Below are 9,564 nucleotides of genomic sequence, written 5' to 3' on the forward strand. Positions count from 1 at the left end.
GGGGGGTGGGGAGCCCCAGTAATGATGAGGCTGCCTTCACCACCGGCTAGGCAGCCTCAGAGTCACACTTAAAGAAGCTGAAGTACTGTGGGCTTTCTGGTGAGCTGGTGTGACATCATGGTTAATCGCACACATTCTAGAGACTGTCTTGGATTGAGCCTTGGTCTGCTGTTTATTAGCTGTAGGAGCTTGGGCATGTTACTTAAGCTCTCTGTACCTAGGTTTCCTCAAAATGCGGATAATGAGATTCAACTATCTCATAGAGTTGTTGTTAGGATTAAGTGGATGAACGTATGTAAAACAGTTCTAACACTGCTTGGCACATAAGACGTGCTTATGTACATGTTATTATTAATTAATGAGAGGAAAACAAATAGTTGGGAAGAGGGAGGTGTGTTGACCTATAAAGGAAAGGAACTACTGAGTGGAAATGAGCGTGGGAAAAAGAGTAGAGTGAATGAAGAAGAAAAGAGTGGTAATATTAAGAATGAAAGACTTAAGGTAAGTAACCATTTAGACATGAAGGAGAAAGGACAGTAAAATAAAAACAGATGAAGACATATATAGGGATAGAGAATAGATAATTTGACAGATGATAGAAGATAGATAGATAGATAGATAGATAGATAGATAGATAGATAGATAGATAGATAGATAATAGAAAATAAGAGATTGAGAAATAGATTACATAATGAAACCAACAGAGGTAGAAAAATGGTGGCAAAAAGTAACATAAAATGATACAAGTGAGAAAGATGAACTGATACAGACAGATGACAAACTCAGAATGAAATATAGAAAACAGTGTCACGTGCGAAAGGAAAAAGAAAAGCACAAGGGGCAGACGAAAGACAGGCTGGAGGTGAGGACCGCGTCAGGACGGACTGAGTGACTTCTAGTCTGTGGGGTGGAGGGTTCTGCCGGCCGCCTGCCGCCCTGCCCGGTCCTCTCTGCCCGCCCCACTCCCACGCAGCTCCGCTCCATCTTCTCGGACTTTCCAGGCCGTGTTCCTCCCCTTGGGACCTCCCTGTTCTCTGTTCTCTACAGTTCAAAAATGTATTTTCTTCTGTCTGGTTTTCTCATTGCTTTGTGTATGCCATTCTGGTCTCCATTCCAGGAGACAGGGTCCACCGTGCTCTCCACTGTCTTCCAACCCCACGCGGTGTGGGGCTGAGAGAAACTGTTGAAGGACAGTCTTGGCATAGAAGTGGGAATCGTAGGGCCACTCCAAACTCCAACGACCACACTGTAGGACGTCACAAATCACCCCTGCAAGGTTCATGTCTAAAAGCTTAATGTAGAGGGAACTGGTCTCACCTGCCTTGGCAATGGACAAAAATGTATGCAGTATCTGATGATCCCTCCCCCACGTGCTTCTCAAGGATCCAGACCTCTGGAACTCAGCATTTTCCTAAAGTAATTGGCCTCACCAACAAAACTGTGAGCTTCCAGAGGGCAGAGACTATGTGGATAAAGTTGCAAAAATGTGGAAAAATGTGGAAAAATTTGCAAAAGTGACCAGTAATTGATACTCTGTATCTATCATCTCTAAGCATCTGAAAATTTCCACCACCTTATGGTTGATGTGCTTGGTTCTAAGGACAGAAAGTGTATGGTAAGAAGAAGGGACATTTTGGTATAAGAAAAAGAAAAAAAATGTCTGTTTACACAGTTCCTGAATATAGGACTGGGGCACTCTTAGGATTCAGAGAAAGTTCTGGTCATCTCAGCCAAATGAAACTCCCCCAGACTGACCTAAACCTGTTTCTTTCGCCTTAGACAAGAGGAAGGAAAAGTCCCATTCATAACCACGGAGAAATAAAAGTCTTCCTCACTGATTATATACAATTTACAGCAGTGTTTCATTTGGTGCCCAGGAGCCTGTAATAGCTGGAATTACCCTTGTTCCTCTTCCTCTGTGAAGGGCCCAGAGCTGAGAAGTGCCCTGTGATTATGGCTCAGAGTACGACATCTCCATGCCAAACTTGCTTGGCCTGGTTTGGTGTGTGCGTGTGTGTGTGTGTGTGTGTATCTGCTTCCAGAACAAAAGTTTCCCATCTCTTTACATGGTTTTTCAATCCATATATAATAAATTAAAATGTTTTTGCCATTTCACACATCTTTACCGAAGAAAGGGTGGGAGGGAAGGAGGGAGGGAAGGAGGGAAGGAAGGAAGGAAAAAAGGGAAGGAGGGGAAAAATAGAAAGAACCATTCCCCACCCCACAACTTCACATGTGGATTGAGAACTCCAGTATCAACACAGCAGAAAAACTGAAGCAGGGTGGGCTGAGATGTACTGATGTTCACAGTACAGGAGATGTTCACAGTATAGTAACAGACTCCCTAGATTGTGAAGGTGAATGAATGCTGTCTCCTGAAGACATGTGACTGGCCCTCCCCTTGAGTTTTGCAACACAGAAGCCCTGGAAAGAGTAGCACACAATATTAGAAACCCTAAGTCTGAGGTTGCAAACTTTCTCTCTAAAGCGCCAAATAGTAAATATTTTAGGCTTTATGAGCCGTGTGGTTTCTGTTCCAACTACTGAACTCTGCAGTGCAAAAACAGAGACTATATGTAAACAAATGGGCATGGCTGTGTTCCAATAAAACTTTATTTACAGGGACAAGCAGAATGTTGGATTTGGTCGGTGGCATGTAGTTAGCTGACTCCTGCACCAAGTGGTTTAATACTATGAAGAACTAACTTTGAAAAATCTGGATGATTTTAGAGTAAAGACTAAAAGACTGACTTAGAAAGAATGGAGAAGGAAAGGAAGAAAAGGAAGAGGTGAAGTATGTCTGGCTTCAGTCTACTATCTGCATATGACGGTGGCCTAGGAATTTGAATCAGTTAGAATGCATCTGTCTAGAGAAAGAGAACAAAACACAATGCCCAACTTAAAGTTGCTTTTGTGAAATAGGATTTATTTCACTTACGAAAGAGTCAAGAGGTGGGAGGTGTCAGGGTTGGTTAGCGCAGCAGCTCAGTGATATCAGGCTCTTATTCAACCTTTCTGAAGTTTTCTTGGCTCTTCTTTTATGGTTGGCACAGCCCACATTACATGCTTACACAGTTGCATGTCAAAGCAGAAAGAAAGGAATATCTGTCAGGAAGCCAGCTAACAGTGCTTGCTGTAGAAACCTCATATATATGCGCATGTGACACTCTAAATTGAGTACGATGAATGGAGTACTCGTAACTGTCCTCCAGGGAACTTAGCTGTATACCAAGATTTCTGCTCACTGTAGTAACTCAGCTTGGGCTCTGTAAATATATGATGCAGCCTTTTGCTCAAAGTGCAGAACTGGAGGAAACATAAAAGTTGAGATCACGCTGTTTGGGGGACAATCCCTGTGCCTGGTAGCAGGCTTCTCACCAAGAGCTGGTGCCCACTTGTCATTCATGTGTGGAAAGTGGGTCCTCCAGTCCCAGCCAAGTCTTCAGAGACTGTAGCTCCGACGGCCCTCTGATTTACCTTATGCCAGAACACCTGACGAAGCCTTTCTTGACTTCTTGACTCACAAAAACTATGAGAGATAATAAATAGTTATTTTTCCAGTCACTAAGTTTTGGGTTGATTTGTTACAAAGAAATGGATAACGACTAATACAGGGAGACAGTCCTTTTATGTTAGGACCAAAATTCTAAGCCTCAGTACTTGGTCACAACTGCTTTCCTTACAAGTACTTAGAGCCCCACTTTATTAAATTTTATTTTATTTTATTTTATTTATTAAATTTTTCCCACAAAGGATTCAAACTGAGGTTTTCTTGCCTTTGTACCCAGCCTGTAAGTCCAGATACTCCAAGTTGTCCCTGTTCTAAAACAATTATTTTTGTTGAGTTTTCAACCTATTTAATGAAATCATAGAACATAGGAGTTGAAGTGACATAGACTGTGTCTTCCCCGTGTTTCCCAAATATCTTGAGTCAGTGCTTCTATTCAATTAGAATTAATATTTTATGAACTTCCTTTTCTTATTTAGAATTTCAGTCATATTTTAATCAACTTTCTTAAAATATAATTCACATAGAATAAAATGCAGTCATTTGAAGTTCACTGTTCCATAAGTTTTGAAAAAGGTGCAACGTCCATCACGAGAGTCAAGACAGGGAGCACCTCCATCACCTCGGAGTGTCCCCTCTCACTCTTTGTAGTCAGTCCCCCATTACTCTGGCTCAGGGCACCACTAAGCTGCCTTCCATCGTTACGGATTATTATTTTTTGTCTATTCTAACATTTCCTTTAAAATATGGGATCATAAGGTATGTGCAGATTGTCTGCCTACCATACCTGTGGATTGTTCAATCACAATTGATTGAATTGCCTTGGCATCTTTGCTGAAGTCAGTTGTTTATATATGTGTGAACCTATTTCTGGTCGCTCTTCAGCCCCATTAACCTATGTATCTGTCTTACACCAACACCACATCCCTTTGATTTCCGCAGCTTTACACAAATCTTGAAGTCAGATAATGGAAGTTTCCAACTTTGTTCTTTTCTTTCAAAAACATTTTGGCTATTCTAGGACCTTTACATTGCCTACAAATTTTAGAGACAAACCATTAATTTCTATGAAAAGCCCTCCTGGTTTTTAACAGCATTACTGAATATAATGTGCATATCACAAAATTTACTCATAAGTATAAAATTCAAAGAATTTCGGTAACTTACAGAATTGTGCAACCATCACCACAGTTCAACTGCAGAACATTTCCACCATCCCAAAAAGACCCCTAATGTAATTTGCAGTAACTCCCCTTTCCCACCCTCCAGCCCTAGGCAACAACTCATCTACTTTCTGTCTCTATAGATTTGCCTTTCAGAGACATTTCCGCTAAATAGAATTGTATAATATGTGATCTGCTTTGTCTGGCCTCTTTCATGTAGCATGTTTTTGAGGCTCTTCTACCGTGTAACTCTTTGTAATACTAGTGCCAAAGAGTATTCCATTGTAAGAAGAGCCCACATTGTGTTCCTGCAGTCACTAACTGGTGGGCCTTTGATTGTTTCCACTTAGGGGTTACTACGAATGGTACTGCTATGAACATTCATTTGCAAGTGTTTGCGTGGATATGCTTTCATTTCTCTTTATGTTAAACTATTTGAGGATCTGCCAAACTACTTTTTAAGGCTGTATCATTTTACATTTCCACCAGCAGTGTATGAGTCTAAATTCTGGTCACCCAATTCCAACGAGTGGAGTGGGGTGGTTTCCCCACCCCACCAAGCAATTCTCAGACACCACCTTGCTGTCCTACAGTTCAATTCAATTTTGACACTATTTACCTAGTATCAGATCCCACAGGTTAAATCCTGCAAGAAAGACTGCCCTCACCCCTCCACCCCCCGCCCCAAACACATACTTCAGATGCCAATCGCAAGTCCAGGTTGTCACCTGGGCTTCTGACTGAATGACTATAAATCAGAGGTCCCAACAACCCCCACCCCCACGTTCAATTGATTTCCTTGAGTGGCTCACAGAACTCTGAGGAATATTTTACTAAGTAGATTACGGTTCATTACAAAAGAATGTAACTCGGGAATGGCCAGATGGAAGAGATGCCTGGGCAAGTTTGGAGAAAGGGAGTAGAGCTTCCATGGTTTCTCTGTATGAGCCATTCTCATCGAATCTCCAAGAGTTCACCAACCTGGAAGCTCTCTGAACCCTGTCCTATTGGTTTCTATGGAGGCTTTATCACACAGGCATGATTGATTAAATTATTGGCCAGTGGTGATTGAACTCAATCACCAGCCTCTCTTCACTCCTCAGAGATCATATGATTATCACATGGTTATCAGATGGTTGGCTCTACTGGCAACCAGCCTCCATCTATAGGTGGGGTCCAAAACTCACCTTATTCACATAACAAAAGACACCATTGCTGTTCTCCTCACTTCGGAAATTCAAAGGCCTCTATGCCAGAAACAGGAAGACCATATATACATTTATATAGTGATTTATAATAAGAAATATATATAATACATAGCATATATAAATATATATATTATATATATATTTCTTATTATAAATCACAATATGAGGGTTCCAGTTTTTCCATAATCTCACAAATCCTTGTTGTTTGTCCTTTTTATTAGTGTCATCCTGGTGTGTATGGATGGGTATCTCATTGTAGTTTTAATTTGCATTTTCCTAATGACCAATAATCTTGAGCATCTTTTCATTTGCTTATTGGCTATTCTTATATCTACATCTTTCACTGTTGTTTTCCTTCGCTGTCTTTTAAATTGGGTTATTTGTCTTTGACTTTTGTAAGAATTCTTTATATATTCTGGGCATAAGTCCTTTATCAGATATATGATTTGCAAATATTTTCTTCCAGTCTGTGGCTCCTTTTACTTTCTTAATGGTGTTTTTGAAGCACAAACACTTTTAATTTTGGTGAACTTCAAGTAATTAATTTTTGTAAATTAATTTTTGTGTATGACATGAGGTAAAAGTCTAAATCCATTTTCCCATACGTGGACATCAAATTGTCTCAGACCCATTTGTTGAAGACAGTCCTTTCCCCTCATTGAATTTCTTTGGCACCTTACTCCAAAATCAACTGGTCATAAATGTACTAATTTATTTCCAGACTCTCAATTTTATTCTATTGATATATTTATATCCTTGGGAAAAAAACTTACTCAGAAGCTAATCTTGTAATCAAGATGGTAAGTTTTAAAATCAAGAATTCCTCCAATTTTGTTCTTCCTCAAAACAAAATTTGGTTTTTTGGGTCCTTTGCATATTCATTCAGTTCAGAGCACTTTTTAATTTCCCTTGGGATTTACTCTTTTACCCATGGATTATTTAGAAATGAGTTATTTAGTTTTCAAACACTTGGGGGTTTTCTACATATTTTCTGTTATTGACTACTAATTATATTGTTGTCAGATAACTTCTTTTTTTTTTTTTTGCTTTCCATCAAAGTGGCAAAATACAGAGTATAAAGAATAAGAGTGGCCTTAAGGCAAAAGGTCGGACCTACCTTTGACCAAAGGCAGAAGAAAACACATGTCCCCTGTAGTCCAAACCACCTGGCAGTAAGAATAGCATGTTGCACTAGCTTAGTCAATGTGTACAAGCTACAGAAATGACATTGAAGAGAAAAATACAGGCCATTTCAGATAAGTATGCTTTAAAGGAGTCCTCAAAACTGGACCCTTACAAATGTGATTCTCCTGCAATAGTTTCTTGATTCCCTAACATTAGGGAGGTTAAGAGAATGGAAGCTGACAGTAGTCTGCTCTAATGCATATTTACATTTCCTGCTTAGAACAGAACTAATGCTAGTACCCCCAGGATTTCTGTTTTGCTTGCCAAGCATCCAGTAACTAAAGCTTAGATTCCATTTGGGGAGCTCTGTAGGAAAGGCGGTAGCCCTCAGGAGGAAAGCTGTGCTGAGCACATTTATGTAGAAAAGCAGGCCTGAGACTAAAGAGGATACCGTAGTCAAGTTATAAAGTCACCAAATGGGAAGGACTTGAAGATGCACTACCAGATCCCACTGCAGGGAAAGAGAGTATACTTTCTACGACTTGAATCCCATCGTGATTTGCTTTCTGGCCCATAATATAATCTGTCTTGGTAAATGTACCATGTGCCATTGAAAATTATGGGAATTCTGCTATTTTTGGATGGATAGGTTTATAAATGTCAACTACATCAGGTTGGTTCAGGTCTTCTCTAGCCTTACTAATTTTAAGTCTACTCGTTCTATGAATTGTTGAGAGGGGGTATTGAAATTTCTGACTGTAACTATAGATTGGTCTGTTTTTCTTTGTAGTTATATCAGTTTTTGCTTCATGTTTTCTGAAATTCTAATTTCAGGTACAGAATAATTTATGATTGTTATGTCTCTTAATTAGTTGCCCCTTTTCCGTTATGAAATGAACTTCTTTATTGTTTATACTATTCTTCGATCTGAAATTTATTTTTTCTAGTATCAATATAGACATTCTAGCTTTAATTTGATTTATTTTTAATGCATTTGTATCTTTAGATTTACAGTAGTTTTCTTTCAGGCAGTACACAGTAAGTCATGCTTTTTTTTTTTAATCCAATACGACAATTTCTACCTGCTAATTGACATATTTAGACTATTTGCGTTTAGTGTGATCATTGACACAGAGTTAAACCTAGTATCTTGCTATTTGTTTTCTTTGCTCTCTTTTTCCTTTTTCTGCCTTCCTTTGGATTAACCGAGTGTTTTTTAAGATTCCATTTAACTCATTTGTTAACTTATTAGCTATAACTCTGATTTATTTATTTACTTATTTTTATTCTTTTTTAGTGGTTGCTCTAGGGTTTATAGGGTACATTTTTTTAAACTTTTTTTTTTTTCCATTGGGGAACACTATGTTTTTTCCAGGATGTCAAGTCATTTTTCAATCTAGTTGTGGGTGGGGGGGGCATAGCTCAGCTCCAAGTCAAGTCATTGTTTTCAACCTAGTTGTGGAGGGCACAGCTCACTGGCCCATGTGGGACTTGAACCAGCGACCTTGGTGTTATGAGCACCAGTGGCTCAGTTCCAAGCTCAAGCTGTTGCTTCTCACTGGTCCATGTGGGAATCAAACCGGCAACCTGAGTGTTGTGAGCACCATGCTCCAACCACTGAGCCAAGTGGCCACCCTATAGGGTACATTTTTAACTTAACATACTCTACTACTTTCAAATGATATTATACTACTTCATTTACAGCATAAGAACCTCACAACATTTCTCTCCTCCTAACCTTTCTGCTATTGTTGTCATCCATTTTATTTCTACATATATTATAAAGTATATACTACATTGTTTTTAGTTATGCTTTATCAGTCAATTATCTTTTAAAGAGATTTAAGTAATAGGTTTTTAAAATCTTATATATTTACCATTCCTGGTGCTCTTCATTCCTTTATGTAGATCCATACTTCCATAGGATGTCAATTTTTTCTTCCCAAAAGGACTTCTTTTAATATTTATTGTAGTATGGATCTGCTAGTGATAAATTCTTTCAGATTTTCTGGGCTGAAGTTGATATTATTTTGCCTTAAAAAAAATGATATTTTGCTGACTATAGAACTCAAGATTCAGTGTTTTCTTTCAGTATTTTAAAGATGTTGGTTCACTGTCTTCTCATTTGCAATGTGTTCTACAAAGAAATCTGCTTTATCCTTACTATTGTTTCTCTGTACATAATGTTTTTTTTCTTTTAGTTGCTTTAAAGACTTTCTGTTTGCCACTGTTTTTCAGTAATTTGATTATGATTGCCTTGTAGTTTTCTTCACATTGGGGTTTATTGAGCTTCTTGAGTTTGACTTTATAGCTTTCCTCAAATTAGGAAAAATTTCAGTGATCAATTTCTCAAACATTTTTTTCTGTCCCTCCCCCGCCATCAGCAATTCCAATTACACATATATTAAGTTTGCTTGAATGATATGCTTGAATGATACTTTTTAAAAATATTTCTTTCTCTGTGATTTGTCTTGGATAGCTTCCATTGTTATGTCTTCAATTTTACTAATCTTTTCTTCTGCAGTGTCTAATCTGTCATTAATCCTATCCAGTGGGTTGT

This window comes from Rhinolophus ferrumequinum, chromosome 10 (assembly GCF_004115265.2).
Source record: "Rhinolophus ferrumequinum isolate MPI-CBG mRhiFer1 chromosome 10, mRhiFer1_v1.p, whole genome shotgun sequence".
Lineage (NCBI taxonomy): Eukaryota > Metazoa > Chordata > Mammalia > Chiroptera > Rhinolophidae > Rhinolophus > Rhinolophus ferrumequinum.